The 18597-nt window shown below is 43.2% G+C and overlaps 1 long non-coding RNA gene across 2 annotated transcripts in view; it reads left to right on the top strand.

The window, feature by feature from the left end:
* The window catches only part of LOC146861022 (uncharacterized), a 76701-nt gene that overhangs the window by 9560 nt on the left and 48544 nt on the right, over positions 1–18597 (top strand). For both annotated transcript variants that reach the window (XR_014978900.1, XR_014978901.1), the window contains exons 5-6: positions 2052–2111; positions 6016–6246. This is a non-coding gene — a long non-coding RNA (uncharacterized LOC146861022). The remainder of the gene's footprint in view (positions 1–2051; positions 2112–6015; positions 6247–18597) is intronic.

An 18597-nucleotide genomic window follows, 5' to 3' on the forward strand; every position in this document is an offset into this window, starting at 1 on the left:
CCTCTATGCTGCCTCGCTTTGATTGCTCACCCTCACTACCCCGAGTTAAGTGAAGAAGAGGTGTACATGGGCTATTTACCAAAGACATAGTAGGATGGAACACAGGACCCCAGAGGGAAATGAACACAACCAGCACAGTTGCCTCCAATAGCCCCTGCCTGCCTGTGGTCCCCTGACTGCGGTCTGATTCCCATCGTAAAATGACTGACTAGAACTACAGTCCTTACCTTCTGTCTGTGGTGTGTAATGTGTTGTGTGCTATGTGTGTGGCATATTACATGTGCATCATGTGTCCCTGACACTGTGCAGAGTGAATGCTGTCCTATTGAGGACACAGTGATGGCTGCTCAGTATGCTGAGTCTCTGGATGTTGCCTTTGCACACCCTTGTGCAATAGATCGCTCAGCTCTTGAAGAGAGTCCTTACATATATCTTGTGGGTTGTATGAATATATCTGTCTTCCTTGCCAACTCTACCTCGGCCCAGGAACAGTAATGAAGCTCTCCTTGCCTCTTGATGCGTATCTTAGCAAACAGAATGCCTTGGCTGCAGGAGGATGGGTGCCATTTTAATTTCATTGATCATGTGATGCCAGTCCCTTCTGCTGGTCTGCAAACGCACAAATAAGACAGCACAAAGCCTAAAAAGCTTACAAGATTTCATTTCCAGTTGTGCACTGCTTCTTGCAGCCAAAACAAGGTCATTGTTATAATAGTTTGCCCCTTGAGCACACTTGCTAGCAATTTCAAGCAACCATGCTAACAGCTAGTTCAGCCTATTAACAATTTTGTCAGCCGACGAGTGTTTTGCTGTGACAAAGAACCACCTATGAGCTTTATTAAAGCTGATACTTGGCATATGCATTTGAAGTATGCACAAAATGTAAGAGTGATGACACATTTAAATATCTATCATGTTTTATGTATATTTGCAAATATTTATAAGTATCCATTTTCTGAAGAAAAAGAAATCTGCTTTGGGTCAAAGGAAAAAGTCCCAAAATCCACGTGCTTGAATATAGAAAGGGCTTCAGTATCATGACTTGTTTCCATGATTTTGTTTATGACATATAGACCAATGGGCATATAGTAATTGTCAACTTTAGTAATGTGAATGGCTTAAAGGGTTACGATCTATATAAGTTTTTGGACATTGTGCAAAGGAAAATGCATAGAGGTCTTTTAAGTGAAGATTCATGACGATACCTGGGAATTAGGAATGATAAAGCTATGTGCCCGTTGATTTTTATTCTCTTCGGTCAGTGGACCTTTTATTAGTTGCATGACATGTAAGAGGGAGTTAGCATCACTTTCAATTACCATACACATGTAGAAAGGTAGTCATGCAATAAAGCCAAAACTACTAAATGGAGTTAGAGGGTTTTATTACAAACTCAAAAAAAGACTGACATAAATGAGTCTCAGAAGCATATTCTAAAAGTATAATGTCACAAGAATGACTCTGAATCTCCTAATGTAATTCAGCCTAAACAATAAGAAGCACACGGGAACTTGGTGGCTGTGATACAGAAGATGAGGAAGAGGATCTGAAAGATTCGACCCTCCTGCCTAGTTATTAGCAGTTCTAAAGAAATCTAACGTATCCTACTCTATAGTAAAATGGCAAAATCTTGATTAATCTAAGGTAAGCAAAAACAGGTGTCAGGATCATGGAGTCTTGTATAAAGTACTCCAAATCTATAGAATGTATAGTACAAAGCCACACAGTGAGAGGAATAGCAAAAGAGGTCTGCACCTCGTGGTTTGCACTTAGAGGAGTGCAAACCAATCCTCAATCTGCTTGGCGTCACGGACCCCAGCCCCGCCCCCACTTGGCTCTAAGTGCGGCATAGAAAACAAAATGATAATGACGTCCTGTTATTATCATTTTCTTTTTCTTTTGTGCACTGCTTAAACAGCAGTGGGGGCGATGCTTCTCTGCCTTAGCGGAGGAGCCGCCATTGAGCATCCTTACAAGTCATCCGTCTGTTTATGAGGTATACATAAATAAACGGTCCAAAGAAGCACTAAAAGTCTCTTTTTCCTTATCAGGTTGTTAGATGCTGTTGATCTAGCTGATCAGGGTTCAAGGACTGTTCTGGATTCTCTGAGGTAAGTGCACTCTGCTGCCTTCACACCACTGAACTTAGTTGTTGAGGTTTCTATACTGGTAAATCGCTAGAACTAGGTAGTCCTGGAAGTTCTCAAAAACGCCTTGAGATATTGTAAATCTCCTAGCTCTCAGAAATTTCAAGAGCCTTTGAGTCCCACTGGGCTTTCTATTCTTCTAGTCCCACAAAAGAGAAGGCCTTCCTCTACTGCTAGCATGCCCAGTACAGGACCTGGTTGACATATTATGTGCCATAAGTCTATTGAGTTCACTGATTAAGTTGAAGCCACAGGGCTGACCAATGTGGCAAGGTACACAACTTGGAAACTGCCCAGGTGGCAGGGGCGGTCTCACACAACCCAAGAGATTCCATGCCCTTTGTCTGCCCTAAAGTGTGAACCTGAATGGAGCTCAGTGCTGTTTATCAGCACCCTTTTCCCTCAACATCAACGTCTAAGTGCTGCAGACACACACACTCACAACATTCCATTCATCCACCCCTCATCAACCAGTCACAACATACTTGCTGCTACTGCATCTTCATTCTTCTGGTACTCAGCCTAGTATGCATCGCCTCTTTCAAGCAATATGTGACCACAGAGCCACTACAGAGTGTACAGTGACTCCACATTTAAGGGAGAAAACTTCCAAATGAACATCTCTTACAAAAAGACAAGAACCTCATCCAGCATAGCCTCCTCTTATAGCACCATAAAGACAATGGACCAAAGAGAACGTTTGGCAATTTCAAATGTATTTTTTTGTTTAGAGGCAGGCCAAAGCACCTTTCAGCCAAGTTCCCTCCTCTGTGGAAAGAGTTGTCCCTCCTGCTGGCCACATAGGAGCAATGACCCTGTCTATGCAACAGTTGGTTAAACAGTTTTCTCACAAAAGGGTGATGGGTGTGGTCAAGAGGTGGTATGCCACTGAAGCAGCTCAATTTAGACTCCACCCGTTCACGTCTTATAAATACGATTATATAAGTGTATTTGACATTATATTTAGTGGGTGCCTCTTATTTTATTAACGTGTGTGAAGCATTTAAATGCCTTACTGAAATGTATTCACTGTAGAAACTAGAGATTTATGTATGTGTGCACAAATGTTCAGTTTAAATATGAAAACATGCATTTCGTTATTCACGTTTCACACTTAAACTTCTAGCTATATTTGCATTTGTAAACATATACTCTTTTGCTCACGTTTTGCATTTAACTTGGCAGTGAACATGGACCAGGATGGCAAGATGTTCAAGGTTGAGAACCGAAGTTTTAGTTTGATGCAATGTGAACCTGAAGTGATGTTGCAGATGTACTCAAGTAGTGGCTTGATTGGTCCCTGGGGGTGTGAACAGAGCTAAGACGTTTTACTTTCATATTGGTGCTCGCAAATAGAGTTAAGAGAGATTCCCTTTAAACGTAGAGAGGTATGGACCTCTCTGCTTGCCCCATTCTTGCAAGTGTGAAGCTTTTTGCTAAACACATTCCTTTTTCTTTAGACTTCTACTGAGGTCTAATCACGTTGACACCTTCTTCTTAGATGCTCCTAATTCAGAATCCCTTGATAGATGATCCTGGAATTGATCTATGTTTAGGAGAGAGAAGGAAAGTTTGGAAACACCTGTTTGCTTTAATTATGTCTAAGTGTCGGATGCTGGTTCTCTATATAGTGCACTAAAAAGAATTACCCTGTGCAGAGAGGCCAGTGAGTCACCAATTGGCTGTCAGAGGCAAAAGTAGATAATCTAACGCTCTATTTGTGGTAGTGTGGGCGAGCAGTTAGGCTTATCAGAGGGTAATGCTAAATATTTGTTGTACTCACAGAGGCAATAAATGAGACACGCACTCAAAGAATAAATTTGAGACCAGTTTAGAAAAATAACAATTATTTTGTGTATATATTTTCAAACCAAGAACTACATTCAGAGGTAAGTACTGTATTTCTTCTGAATTTTCAAAGATGAGCAAATTGTTCAAAGTTGTGCGCAATTACGCATCATACAGTTCTATAGGAAGAAAATGCAGGTATGGAAAGCACCCAACATAGACAGTTGTCGGGGTTCACCTTCCAGGTTTAGAGTAGTAAAGCCAAGATTCAATGTTCTACCAACAGGTTGTTAAGTGCGTCCCGAATTCCGCCGGAAGCAGGGAGTTGGTTAAGTTGGTAGCTGAAGCGCTACAGGGAAGGGAGGCCCTCTAAAAACAGGCTGCACAACGAGAACTCTCAAATGGGGACTAGGGTCACAAGGGCCTTTGGAACAAAGAGAGCACAGCTGGTTTGTGGTTACCCAGGGTGGGCGGGCTGGGTGTAAAGCAGGTAGGTTGGCTGGCCCCAGTGTGTAAAGGTGCTCCTCATGGTCAGGGGCCAACAGCTGGCAGGGGCAAACTGAGGACTGCGGGGCCACTCTCGAAGTGGGTCTCAGGGATCCTGATGTCTCTCAGGGGCTGCTGGGATCCGGTACATTTGGAGTCCCAACTGCACTCTTCTGGGTTGCATGGTGCCCGGTACTCCTGGGATTAAATGGCTCCGGTCAGTCCTGGTGCCTCAACAGTCGGTGGAGGAACAGATCTGACCTTCTAGAGCACAAGTACCTTTTACTGGTTAGTTGCTTTGCTGGTCGGGCTGGGGAGTTGCAAGACGGTGAACCGGACACTGCAGTTTCGGTGCTTGCGGTCTGCCAGGGAGTAGTTTCTCTACTTCGAGGGAATTTTTGGGCATGCTCGTAGTCCTCTAGCATTCTTAGAGGCCACACAGCAGAAGGACGAGACAGTTCACCTCGATTGCCGAGTCTTGAAGTGGCAGGCAGGGTTCGTGCCAAAACTCCACAGCAGACACTCAGTTCTCGGGTTCAACATCTCTTCTTTGTTTTCTTCATCTTTAGGTCCATCGACTCTGAAGTTCTGTGTTGAAGCGTACCACCTAAATACTCAATTCAGGGGTGTTATGGGGAGTGCTGGACAGTAGCCAATGGGCTACCTACCTTAAGGGGGACTTCACTCTCTAGATGACCCCTTCCTATGGGTAGTGGGAATAACCCTGACCCTAATAGGTTAATTCTCTCCAAAATATGATGGAGGGTTCTAAAAAGTGGGGTACACATCAGCTGCCCCAACTTAGGGGTGGTGCTGGCTAGACGTGGGCACACCTGCTAATCTAACACATTTTTATGCCTGTCCTCCCACCAAAAAGTGGGATCAGGACAGGGGCGTTGGAATCTTCCACTAACAGGAGAGGGATGGGTCACATTTCAAAGAGGGCAGGGCCTTTAAAGTTTTCCCCTCTGGGATGTGCATTCTGTTTGGAGGAGGTGTGAACACCTCTGCCCAGAGCAGGGTTTGTTCCTGACCTCCAAAAGTAAAGGCTCTGACCTCAAGGAGTCAGAAACCTGTCTAGGGTAGCTGACTGGTCCAGACCAGTCAGTCAACACACTAGAAGCCGGTGTGTTTTCCTGGGGCACCTCTAAGGTGTCCTCTGCATGCATTTATGAATAAATCCAGCCCTGGCATCGTTGTAGGTTTATTAAGATGAGGTGTTTAGTACCGAAAACCTTGGGGTACAGTGAAGCCATCACATAGCTGGAAAACATGCAATCACGAGTGTCCAGGCCATGTACTTGTCATGGCTTCTTTGTTTTATATGCCTGGCGTTCGTTAGACATCAGAGATCTGTGCGAGAATTGGATCTTTTGGTTGTGGTGGAGACAGAGCTGGTGGAGGTGCAATTGGTGGCGCCGGAACCTGGGACCGGGCAACCTTGGTGGAGGAGCCTGCAAGGAAGAGGAAATCAGGGACTGAAAGAGATGATACAGGAAGGGGTGCACAGCTGAGAGAGTTGGTGTGTTTGAACCAGGAGGTTTAACGGGGAGCAGCCCGGTGTTACTAACGTGGTTTCTTCTTCGTGTACCAGATGGATCCCGCACATACGGAGCCTCTCCTCCCTGTTCAAGCCTCATCATATCTGTGTTCGGAAAGCTCTTTGGTATGGCTGGGAAGTCGGGCAAAGGTCGTACCCCACAAGAAGCCATCCAGCGCCTGCAGGATACAGAGGAGATGCTGAGCAAGAAACAAGAGTTTCTGGAGAAGAAGATTAAGCAAGAGCTACAGAGCACCAAGAAGCACAGCACCAAGAACAAGAGAGGTAAGGGTAGAACATCACACATGTACGATTCGGAGACCACAACATGCCACAATTAATACAGTTCAATCACTCCTTAACACCATGGCACACGCCTCAAAAAACAGAAGTGGAGAACACTAACCAAGTTTGGCAGAATGTTACTGACATCATGGTGCGGTAATTAGCACGTAGCATCACAGGAAGTGACTTCACAAGAAGCGACATCAGATTTGTAGCCCTCACATATTTTTAGAAGGTCTTTCGTGAGAAATTTGGAGCACATTACAATATTTTGCAAATAAAATTTTGCGTTGGGGTTGTGTCAAAAAAGTGACGCAACCCAAATGCAAAATCTGGACCTCAACAAATATATTTATCCTAATTAGTTTATATAAAACTCTGCCACAAAGAAATTGGCAACAAGGAGAAACATGGCTGTAAATCTTTTATGCTAACAGGTTGCAAAATCTTAAATTTAAAATATTTTATGGTGGGGTTATAGCACCTGCTGCAGAGATCTTTGTGTGCACGGTAAATCTCAGTGAATAATAATGATGGTAAGAAAACGCTGGAGGTTAACGCATTTGCTGCAGAGATCTGTGTTTTGTCTAGTCTCAGTTTAGAATCAAAGTAGCATAGACGGTTGATATGTCTCATGCAAAGCACATCATAACCTGCAGATGACAGATTTTTATTGTCACTGTATAATATGTATGTGTGATGTAAAGCACTCTGACACTACCCTGCATTGGGATGAGTAGCGTTATAAAAGAAATAAAACAAAATAGTACTATTTAAATTTTGTGCAAATACCGTGACAGATCAACACATCTGACGCTCTTGCAGTGCATACATAGCTCTTATATACAGGGGCTGAACAAAGTCAAAAGTAATGCTTTTAAGGACTTGTGAAATAATATAAAGCTATGTGTCTATGTTTCCCCTCCATTGCATTTGCGTCTAGGTGTGAGGCTCCAGTTAGCTCCCAGCCAGGATACTGGAACAAAACTAGGCCCAATGGACCATTAACTTAGGCCTTTGTTTAGGGCCCAGCTGGAATTTAAAATAGCAAAGGCCCCTTGCCCTGCATGTTGCTGCTCGGAACGAAAACAATCCACATGCAGAAGCTGCCAAATGTGGCCCGGTGTCTGAAAATTACACTTGGATGAGTTGATCATATGGGCCCAACTTCTTGGCTGGGTGGACAGTATCACCTTGTGAAAAGAGTGGTTAGACGACATCTACCTGCGTGTACCCCAGACTTGTGCTCTGCTGAACACACATGGGAGCTTCAGGATGCCAAGAAACAGCACAAAGAAAATTAACTTATTTAACACCGCCACTCCACTGCACCAATATCCGAGCACCGCTGGATTCCATTGAATTGTTTGACATGTTTTCTTTTGTATTTGTGTAGCCTAAACTTAGCCAATAGGTGGTTGATTACTGTTTATGGATGGTTAGAGGAAAGCATACAGTCAACAAGCGATGGGACAGGTAGGTGGGTTCTGGGAACAAACGTGTACATACAGGTATTGCATCTTCAAAGACCTGTCTCCAACTTTTTCCTTAATTGGAGAGGTGTTTGCACTTTACAAATGCTGTATTTAGCTCACATAATATCACAACACTACACCTCCCCCTATATTAAATTAAAAGTATGGACAGCGTTATCATAGTTCCTCAATAAGTCGTTGAGGGGCTCGTACTGGTCTGCCAGATTTGGTTGAATGAGGTAGTTGAGGTGCACCTTGAATATGCACTGATGCCACAGGCTCAGATGTCTGATCTGGATATTTAAGTCAGGTCGTCTAACTGGTAATCTCAGGAGCTGACAAACATAATGAAAGGGTTTTTAAAATGTGACTAGTCCCTTGTGGTCGACTTTCCAGGACGATGCGCTTTCACTGTGTGTCGTTTTCACGTCACAACCCTCCAAGGCTCGACAGCAAACGGAGCATCCTTTTCCACTTCCTTTTCCGTTTGACCAGTACCCAGTCCCCTTTGTTGAAGACTGTTTCCTGGGCGCCTTGGCATTGTTCGGCATATGTCTTCATTTTGCACTTTTGAGAAGTGTCTGTGTCACAAACTTTATCAGCATTTATCAATCGATCCAATATCCATTTAGTAGATTGGTTCTGATGCCTCTCCCAAATACCAAGGTGGCAGGACTCTTACCAGTTGGGGAGTGAGGAGTTGATTGATAGGCACAAAGGGCTTGACACAGGCCTCGGTTGACATTGATTCCTTCTATCACTGCTTGTTGGATTATTCTATTGAGGGTGCCCATGAATTGTTCAACACCACCATTGGCTTGGGGCCAGAGAGGTGTACTCTTTTGAAGCTTGACATTGATTCGAACTAGAAACTCCTTGAATTCTTTGCTATTGAAAGGAGGACCATTATCAGATTTGAGAATGGCAGGGATGTTCCATGCTGCAAAGATGTCAACAAGCCTCTCAATGACTTTGTCATGGGTTGTTGATGATAAGTGTTCCAACAACGGAAAACGTGAAAATCTTCGTCAATGACTGCCATAAAATGATGTCCATTTCTTAGAGGCCCAAAGAAGTCAACTGCAACTCACTCTCAGGCATGCGCAGGAAGGTCAGACATTGTTATTGGATGCTGTGTCACTTTGGTAGACAGACTGTTACAAAGATGGCACCGCACTCAGTCTTCTAGAGCTCTTTTAGAGCTCTTTTGGTAGCCACAATGCCATGATGTTCTTCATGGACCAGCTTAATGACTTGCTGTCTCAGGCTCCAAGGTGAGACGATTCTCAAGCCTCTCAATATGATGATACCTTCTTGGGTGACTGATAGTTCACCTTGTACATGTTTGTATTTTTGGAATTCAATATCCTCAGCAAAGGGTCGACCACTTTTTTTCAAATAATTTGTTGTAATGAGATCTTTGAGAATGAGCATGCCTTTATCTATGTTGGTAGCAGCAATATTCAATGGCTAGAGCTGCTAAGGTACTGAACCTCATAATGAAGTTGAGATACTTTTCAGCCTCTTTGAATGCTGAAGTGTGGCGATGTAAGCAGCACTCTAAGAAATTTAGTCTGCAGGGTTTTGATCTTTCCCTGGCTTGTGTACAATTCCATAGTCGTACTCTTGCAGTGGCAATCCACCACCTCTCGATACAAGGTGGCATCTTGGCTTTCAGGTTTCCAAAGATAGTGAGTAATGCCTGGTGGTCAATGATGACAGTGAAATGTTTTCTATATATAAACACTTGAAAATGTTTGCAGGCCCACACTACAGTCACACTCTCCTTTTGTGGCTGAGAATAGGCACGTTCTGTTTTAGACAAGCTTCTTCAGGCATGGGCCACAATGTGTCTCTGTGCATTCAAAAGGCCTTCGTGTTGAGCAAGAATTGCCCGTAGCCCCATTGGGCTCACATCAACTGTGATCTCAGTATGAAACTTGGGGTCAAAATTGGCCATTTCAGCCTCATTATCAGTTGCATGTTTTATTTCTTTGAAACTTTGGTTACATTCAGGAGACCTCTGGAATGAGACATTTCACTTGAAGTGTCTCAATGGGGTACTCACGGTAGCAAAATCATGAATGTATCTTAGCATAATTGGCCATGAGTAAGCAGGATCGCAGCATGGTTACATCTTGTGGAGGGCAAGTAGTTGACAGTGCTTGCACTTTATCCGTGTTAGGAGTCATTCCCCCATCAGAGAATATGTGCCAGAAGAATCTGAGTTTGGTTTTGTTAAACTCACACTTTGCTGCATTCACTATCAGATCTGCATCAGCAAGTAACTGGCACACTTGTGTAAGTTCCATTTGTGTTGTCTCAAATAACAGTATGTCATTACTGTAACTGAAAGCATGTGTAACAAGTTGAATTACTCTGGAAATAACATCCTAAAATATCTCCGCAGCCAAAGACACTCCAAAACTCAGTCTTTTGTATTTGAACAAACCAACATGAGCCAAAAAAGTAGTAATGTACCTACAGTTTGCTTTCAGCTCGAGTTTGATGATATCCTTTGATCAGGTCAAGACGGGAGAAGAGTTTGGCTCTGTTCAGTTGCATGATCAAGTCTGCTATGTGAGGACCAGGATGGCTTTCTCTCTCAATTGCTTTGTTGATGTGGCGCATTTCATTGCAAATGCGCACTACACATCCACTGTAATTTTTTAGCACCATGATTATGGGTGAGACCCATGGCGTAGGACCGGTGGAGCGTTCGATGATGTTATGCTTCGACAGTATTTCTAGTTCTTTCTCAACGGCTACTTGTAAGTGAAAAGTGACTCTGCTGTGTTTTTGGGCAACAGGGCAAATGTCCTCCTTTTTTTGTTTTTGTTTAAATTTGTTAATTAACTTTTAACACTTTAGATATGAAGTTGCACTTTCATTGACTTGAGTCTTTCTGGCCATGCAACAATGACAGATTAAGCACAGAGGTTGTAGTTGAGCGATATCAGTCCCATGTCAGCACATTGGCAAAACTGAGCGGACATGCACTCAATGAAGTTCCCGTGAGGACATGAATTGTTGCTTGCACTTAAGTAGTTTTATGTCGCAAGGTTGCTATAAACAAGCCTTGACTCTAACGCTTTAGAAGCAACCCAACAGTATACCTTTGTGTTTGTGGGCTAAGGCATAGCACAGGGGATCGGCTATTAAGCTTTGCTACTGGCAAGATATTGCTACTCCCCAAAAAAAGAAGCGTTTAAACACACCATCAGGGGTAACAAGCGCTATAGAAATGCAAACCTTTTCCCTCTTCTATTCCTCCTCTATCCTTCTCAATACAAATAACTGATTAATATCCACCACTCAAATTACTTTCATATTTCACTATACTAATTCACCACTAATCCTCATGGGTTCTGGAGGAGCGTGCTACTCGCCAAGAAAGTGCTTCAACACCCCATTAGGGGTAACAAGCGCTATATAAATGCTAACCTTTTTTCCCTCTTCTGTCCCTCCGCTATCCTTCTCAATCCAAATAACTGACTAACCTATCCATCACTCAAACTACTTTCATATTTACTATACTAACTCAACACTAATCCTTTATGGGTTCCAGAGTAGCGTGCGACTCGCAGAAAAAGCACTTCGGTGCCTCGTATGGGGTAGTAAGCGCTATATAAATGCAATAACTATACAATACAATACAATACTGTGTACTGTTAATATCTAAGGGTGCACTTAAATATCACCGTGACATATCCACTCTTGTTGATTAACCCTCACATGAGTATACTACAACCTGCCTTAGGACTGAGAGGCCTGCCATAGGGGTGACTTACCTATACCACATGCAGTGGTCTATTTTCTCTGCACCAAGACACGCAGGCTGCAATGGCAGTTTGCATGATCTTAGTGAGGGGTCCCTTAGGGTGATGCTGCAGCCTTTAAGGACCCTTTTTAGTTCTAAAACCCTAGGTATCAGGGGTACCACTTACTAGGTTCTTTCCAGGATCCTAAAAGGGTGTTTGTTGTGGAACAATTGTACAGTTTAGGGAAAGAACAAGTGTGCTGGGGACTTGGTTAGCAGGAACCCAGCACACATTCAGTCGAAGTTGCACCAGATATCAGGCAAAAAGTGGAAGAGTACTGCAATGAAAACACAGATTCCTGCACTCTGCAAATGTGGTTATTGCAATTTACTATGTCATTTTGTTGCTCCTTAACCTACTGAGATGCTTCAGGTAACCTATTGTATTACTGCATTTACTGAACATATTCTCGGTTTGCGTATATACTAGATTGCTTGGTAATCCAAAATAAAAGACCTTTAACCATATTGTGTGATTACTGGAACTTACTGTGGGGTCATGTTGAATTCACAGTTAGAAATGTATTGTTGATGTTTTCTCCCTTTCAATTTTTCATGTCAGCTAACAAAGGTCCATATGACCAATGGGGAAATATCTTTGACGACTTGACTAAGAGATTACTTTTTAGGGCCCTGTGCTCCATCACCATCAAATTCTCCGGTCTTCTGTCAGAGTGGAGGGTGATTATTTATCGATACCTTAAACCAAGACCAAGAAGAAACATCTTGAAGAGGGTATTCTAGTCACTATCAAAGGATTGCCATCATGGTGATTCTGCAGGAGGAGAGAAGTAAGTGTTTCTGCTGGATCCGCTATTAAAGGGCAGAGTGGATTGGCGCAGATTGTTAAACCTGACAGGTAAACAATTCTTCTAGACCTTCCCTTTCAAGATGGAAACTCTGCAGCAAAGTATTACAATAATTATTCTAGGGTGAGTCTTGCTATTGTTAGGCACAATGGATGCTTGAGTCTATGTTAGGCCTAGGCAAAATTCTAATTCTGCTGGCGTAATTCATGAAATTTGCATAGTCTGCATTACACTAATTCATGAACTTTATTGAAATGACAAATTATGCAATTTCATTTTTTTTCTTTTTTACGTGTGTGTTAATCTCTAGATAAAACATCTTTTGCGATACCAGCGGGAGACTGGTATGTACAGAAAATTTATTTTTTTCTCTAACCAGACTCCCACTAGTATCTTGCGAGATTTTGGGTACAAAAAGTGATGTGAGATACACAAGACAAAATTATATGATTTTACCCAGCTCTGATGCACATATCCTTCTATTCCAGCCCCATGGGGTTTGACATGCAGGAGTATCATTTTCATATACCAGCAATTTGCTTCAAATCTTTCCTCTGATTTTTACCAAGGACTGCCTTGATGAACCGCTGGCATGATTAGAATGTAATTTACACCACCCCATGGTGGATGCCTATCCACTCTAAATCCCTTGAGCAGGCAGATCTGAGCATGTGAACCATCTGTGAAATCTTGCAGAGGAATGACCTCTCAGAACCAAACATTTATTGGAGTACTTTGTGAGACATACCTGATGCAGTGGGTAGCATAAATCTATCATTTTCTCTCAGCCCTGATCCATTTACATTCAACACTAGTACACCAGTGGTTACGCATTCAGAGGGATATGATGGAATGTATATTTGTTGTCCCATGGACTAGACACTAGGGATATGCTAGCTTCAATGTAAGAAAGAAACAGAAGGGTGTGCCCTATATTAGTGGTGGGCGGAATTTGCGTAGTCGCACTACGCAAACCTCCGCAAAACGGTGAAAAATCTCCGCAAGCATGCAGAAATACCGCGATCACGCGGAATTGCTTGTTCGCGATGCTTTTTTCCTGTTCGTGAACGCTGTTTGCGTGCTCGGGGGGAAATACCTTGCGAACACGCATTTTGAGCATGCGGAACGCAGCATTTTGGGCAATTCTGCGTTCTCCGCAGAACGCGAAATTACACAAATTCCACGAGCGGAACGGAATTTACCGCCCACGCCTACCCTATATGCTAAAGAGAAGAAAACAAGGGTACACATCTCAGGTAAGGAAGCTGAAACACACCGCACCGAGGAGCTTAAACAAGAAAAAAATAGGTATTAGTAATCACAATACTGACAATGCACTTGTATTGTATGGTTTTCTATAGCAAAATTTATGTAATGCTTGACACCCCTGAAGTAGCCACAAAGTGCTCTGACTGACACTAGGTTCTTGGAAGGCTTTTGGTACGTGGTGAAAAGGGTGGAGGATAGCAGAACGGCATGTGCCCCAGTCATGGTGCTGTAAACTAGTAGCTGTTTTTAAGTATGAGGTCCAGGGCATAGCTAACGGGACTAAAAATAGCTGCCACAAGCGGAACACTTGGTTAAAAGTGATGCCAGTCTAGAATATAGTAACCTAGTGTCTGTGTCTCCACCCTCCATCCACAGTAAAATACGCAATACACCTCCGCTGTCTGGGGAAGCTATATCCATCCTTCTTCTTGTTCCATTACAAACCAAAATATTCTGGCCATCCACATACCTGCTATGATTCTTGGTCAGGGTCGGACTGGCCTTTTAGGACAGCCATGCAGTGCCCGATGGGGCTGGCCTGACAGATCAGTGTGTAGGCCAGTTTTGCATCAGTTGTGGACCAGCTTCATGAACAGGTGAGGCTGTTTTTGCTGCTGGTGTCACTGATATTATCAATTTTTAGGTCTCGGCTAGCGAAGGCTGCGCTTGCGCAGTCTTGCCTGCGAGATTTAATGTTTTCCAGTAGTGGGGCTTGAACCCGCCCCTCTTCGCCATTGGCTGGCCTCTTAAATGCTGGTCAGCCATTGGAGAAGAGCTTTGTCTGTCAATTCAAGCCCTGTCTTCGGAGGTGTGTTTTTTCACTTCTTTCTCTTTTTTAAGCCCCGTCCCTTTTACACTGGTGGGTGTGGTTTTTTTTTTTTTTTAACAGGGACGTTCTCGTGTTTAGTAGGTCTCGGCTACCGAAGGCTGCGCTTGTTGATCCTTCGGGTCGAGTTTGCGCTATATAAATATGCACAAAAAAAAATAGGTGGCTTTGGAGAACGCTATTCGTGTCCTTTTATGGTCGGGGAGTGCTTTAGTTCTGTTCTCACGGCGGCTCCCTCGGTCACAGGACTGGCGCACAGTTGATCGAGCTGAAGCCCACTGTGGACTTTGTTCCGGTTTCTGGTCGCGGTATTGTGCGTGTCCGCCCAGGATCCTGCGTCTACTAAGGGTAAGACGAGGCTTAAACGCGCAGTGGGGGTTAGATGGGTTCTGAATCCACCTCTTAAGTAGCTACTTTTAGCTAAACTCGTTCACTGTGCACCGACCTGCACGCATCGGCTTTCCACAGACCGGGAAGTCGACACACATCAATCAATCAATCAATCAATAACATTTATAGAGCGCGCTACTCACCTGTGAGGGTCTCAAGGCGCCCACGTAGCAGTTGCCCAGCAACCCGCGAAAATGGGAAGGGTCTCTGCTCCTCTGATACGCAGCTTACGATTACTTATTGCGGTGAACCTCCGCCCTTGTAAGCGTCCTGTCCAGCTAAACCTTGTGCGTGATCATCAGCCGCCTGTGAACCCGGAAGCTTCTAGATTTCAGTGGAACACTGAAAATGGCGGTTTAGAATCTTCATCCGAGGTGAGAGCAGCAGCTGCTGACGTGTCACTTTTTTGGGCAGTTTCTATATAGCGCTAACTTGACCCGAAGGTTTCCGACTTAACTGTATCCGAGTGCTTTACACGAGCACCAGTTACTTTACTCATGATCACAAGATAAGGTGATTTGCTTAGAAAAACAGGATGTCCAGCCGACGTGAGACTCGAACCTGGTTTCCCAGTTCCAAAGTCGGCTGCTGTATTGGTAACGCCACATCCTTTCCAGAGTCTTTATTCAGAAAGTGTGTTATTAGAGTGTTCGTCTTCCACAAGCGTATTGTTGTGCGGCTTACACATTGGTGTCTTCGTAGCCTTGGTTGGATGCCAGTTGTCCCGGGGTTGGTTGGGTGCCTCGTGTAACGTGTTCGTAACACACCAAGGTTAACAGGTCGCTCTGTCACAAAGGATGGTTTGCTTCAAACTGGGCTTTCATTAACAGCTCAAAGCATGTTGGCGGTTGAGCCAACGAAACGTACACTCCCGGAACTGATTCAATAGAGAAGGCAGGCATCGGAGGAGCATTGTGTTCTTCTTCGTGATCCAGAGTCACCAGGTAGCCTTAAAACTCAAACTATCATCGCGGGCACTGTTGCTAGACCTCGACTTTCAGGTGACAACCCAATGTATTCTGAGTTTTGTTGTCGTTTTTAGGTCTCGTCTACGCAGCGCGCAATCGCTGCTGTTAGAGTGACCTCTTGGAATCGTTGAAACTCGTGCATGTTTTGCACTGTCTCCTTTTAGTACTCGTGCATGTATGGCGTTTACCTTGCGGGAGCGAGCAGCAGCGCCATCTGTTAGCAATTATCGCGCCTGCCGCTGCTCGCTCCCGTAAGGTAAACGCTGTAGATGGGCTTGTTCTTTTAAGTCATTCGTATGTTCTTCAGCCCTTTCACTGGTGTAAAACACTCAAGTACCACTGGTGGTCACCATCGACCTCTGAATGAGCCAAAAACACAAATGAAACCTGAACAGCAAAATACATAATTACCCTGCGGTTGCCGTGAGCGTGACTGTTCGCTTATCTCATTCCTAGCAATGCTCTTCAGAAAAAGGTACCGGGCATATTCAAGAGAAATGATGCTGGCGTATTACGTTCGGACCTGATGCATCCTATTGCTCCTATTTGAAATATCGGATGTCCTTTTAAAATGAAGCTTCACTATATTGCTTTCTCTGTGTTGCTTGTCTTCTGTCCAGTGTTTTACACTTGTGGTAATTATGGCAGTGGGGGTGGGTACGAACGCATTGACCAGATTATAAAACGCTGCATGAATTGGTTCAAGGTTATCCGCTACAGTGAATTCAGGTGTTTCATTATTAACCCTAAGTAAACCTAAAAGTATAGCAAAGCTCATAAATTCTATTTAAGAATTAAACTGTGGCAGCGAGGTTTTGTGAAGGATACGGAATTCTGCACTTTGTCTAGTTTCCAACCAAACATATGCTGGAAGAAATAGGGATTGTAGTTTGCACTGATACTCCTTCCAACAAGCCTTTAATTTGAAACATGGAAATGAAATTAAGGAAGTTGACTGTTTTTGAGAATATCCTTGTATATTTCGCTGCTTCAAAAATCATAAATCCCAAAACGTCTTTTCCACCTTTCAGATAATCTGTCAATTTTTATTAGTCATTTATTTTTTAAATTCTTAATTTTTAGTGATAAATGCAAACATCTAGAAACAACGTTTAACACTTCCCTCCCACCAACTCAGGCTGCTTAGTAATAAGGTTGAATGAGCCTCTAATCGGAGGGAATTTTAATGAGGACATCGAGGGCCCCAAATTGCTGCGTCTTGCTCAGTCGGAACCCACAAATTCGTGGGTAAAAGTTGTCAGTGGATCTTTTGTGCTTTTGTTTGACAGTAGGAGAGAGAAATCAGATCACGTTCCGGGGGTATGTTGCATCCTCATGCAGTCCTATATTTTTTTTAATACGACCAGATGGCCATTGCGTAGATATCTTAACATCTCTTTACTCCTGTGTTTACTCACACATCTTTTGTGGGCCACTCTTTGCTGACACAGGCAGGGAGTCAAATTGGTAAACTAAGGTGATATCTAAAAGGCCAGTATAAGTATGTTGCCTAGTAATTGGGGTGGATGGGAGTCTGCCACAAAGAATAAGGTCACAGACTTGATAAGGAAAAACACAGTTTCAGAAAAAATGTTAAAACATTTTGCTTATTGATTATTTACATGGAATAAATATATATTAGTATGTACTTGCATGCATATATATACAGCACTCTGCAAATATATTAATAAGTATGCACATATATATGCACATATACATAACAATGTGCAGCATATATGTACAAATATAAATACATATTTATAAATATTTATCACCTTACTTTCGAAAGAGTACTACTGAATGTACTCTACTACTAACTCTAATACTCACTCTACCATTTAAAGTCTACAACTCACTCTTTAATACTCACTCTTTCACTCTTAATGACTATTAGTCACATTCTACTACACAATATCTAATACTAATATACTCACTCTAATAACAACGATACTACTATACTACTTATTCTACAACACTATAAAAACACACTACTATCTCCTACTCTACTAATAATACTAATGTTCAACGCACTCTCTACTACTCACTCTAATACTCACTCTATTACAAATATTAACACTACTAACACTCTACTACTCCAATACTTATTCATTACAAATGACTATGCTAATAACACTCTAGAAATAACACTTTACTACTCACTCTTTAATTATACCTCTCTAATACAAAATAACTTACTCCACTACTATACAACTCTATAATACTTACAAATCACTATACTACCCACACTATACTACTCTCTTCTCACTAACTACTACTATCAATAAATACTACTCACTAAAATACTTCTTACAACTGGAGGTGAATTGGGTGCCACTTCTGCTTTGGCTCCCAAGATCAATGTGTATGTGTCTAGATCTATGTGTGTGTGTGTGGTTCTGTATGTGTGTGTGTGGCTCTGTGTGTGTGTGTGTGTGGCTGTGTGTGTATGTGTATGTGGCTCTGTGTATGTATGTGTGGCTCTGTGTGTGTGGCTTTGTGTGTGTGTGTGTGGCTCTGTGTGTGTGTGGGTGGCTCTGTGTGTGTGTGGGAGGCTCTATGTGTGTGTGTGTGTGTGTGTGTGCATCTGTGTGTGTGGCTCTGTGTGGGTGGCTTTTTTTGTAGGTGGCTCTATGCGTGGGTGGCTCTGTCTGTGTGTGGGTAACTCTGTGTGTGTGTAGGTGGCTCTGTGTGGGTGGCTCTATTTGTGTGTGGGTTGCTTTATGTGAATAGCTCTGTGTAGGTGGCTCTGTGTGGGTGGCTCTGTGTGTGTGGGTGGCTTTGTGTGTGGCTCTGT

Source organism: Triturus cristatus, chromosome 3_1 (genome assembly GCF_964204655.1).
Source record: "Triturus cristatus chromosome 3_1, aTriCri1.1, whole genome shotgun sequence".
Classification (NCBI taxonomy): domain Eukaryota; kingdom Metazoa; phylum Chordata; class Amphibia; order Caudata; family Salamandridae; genus Triturus; species Triturus cristatus.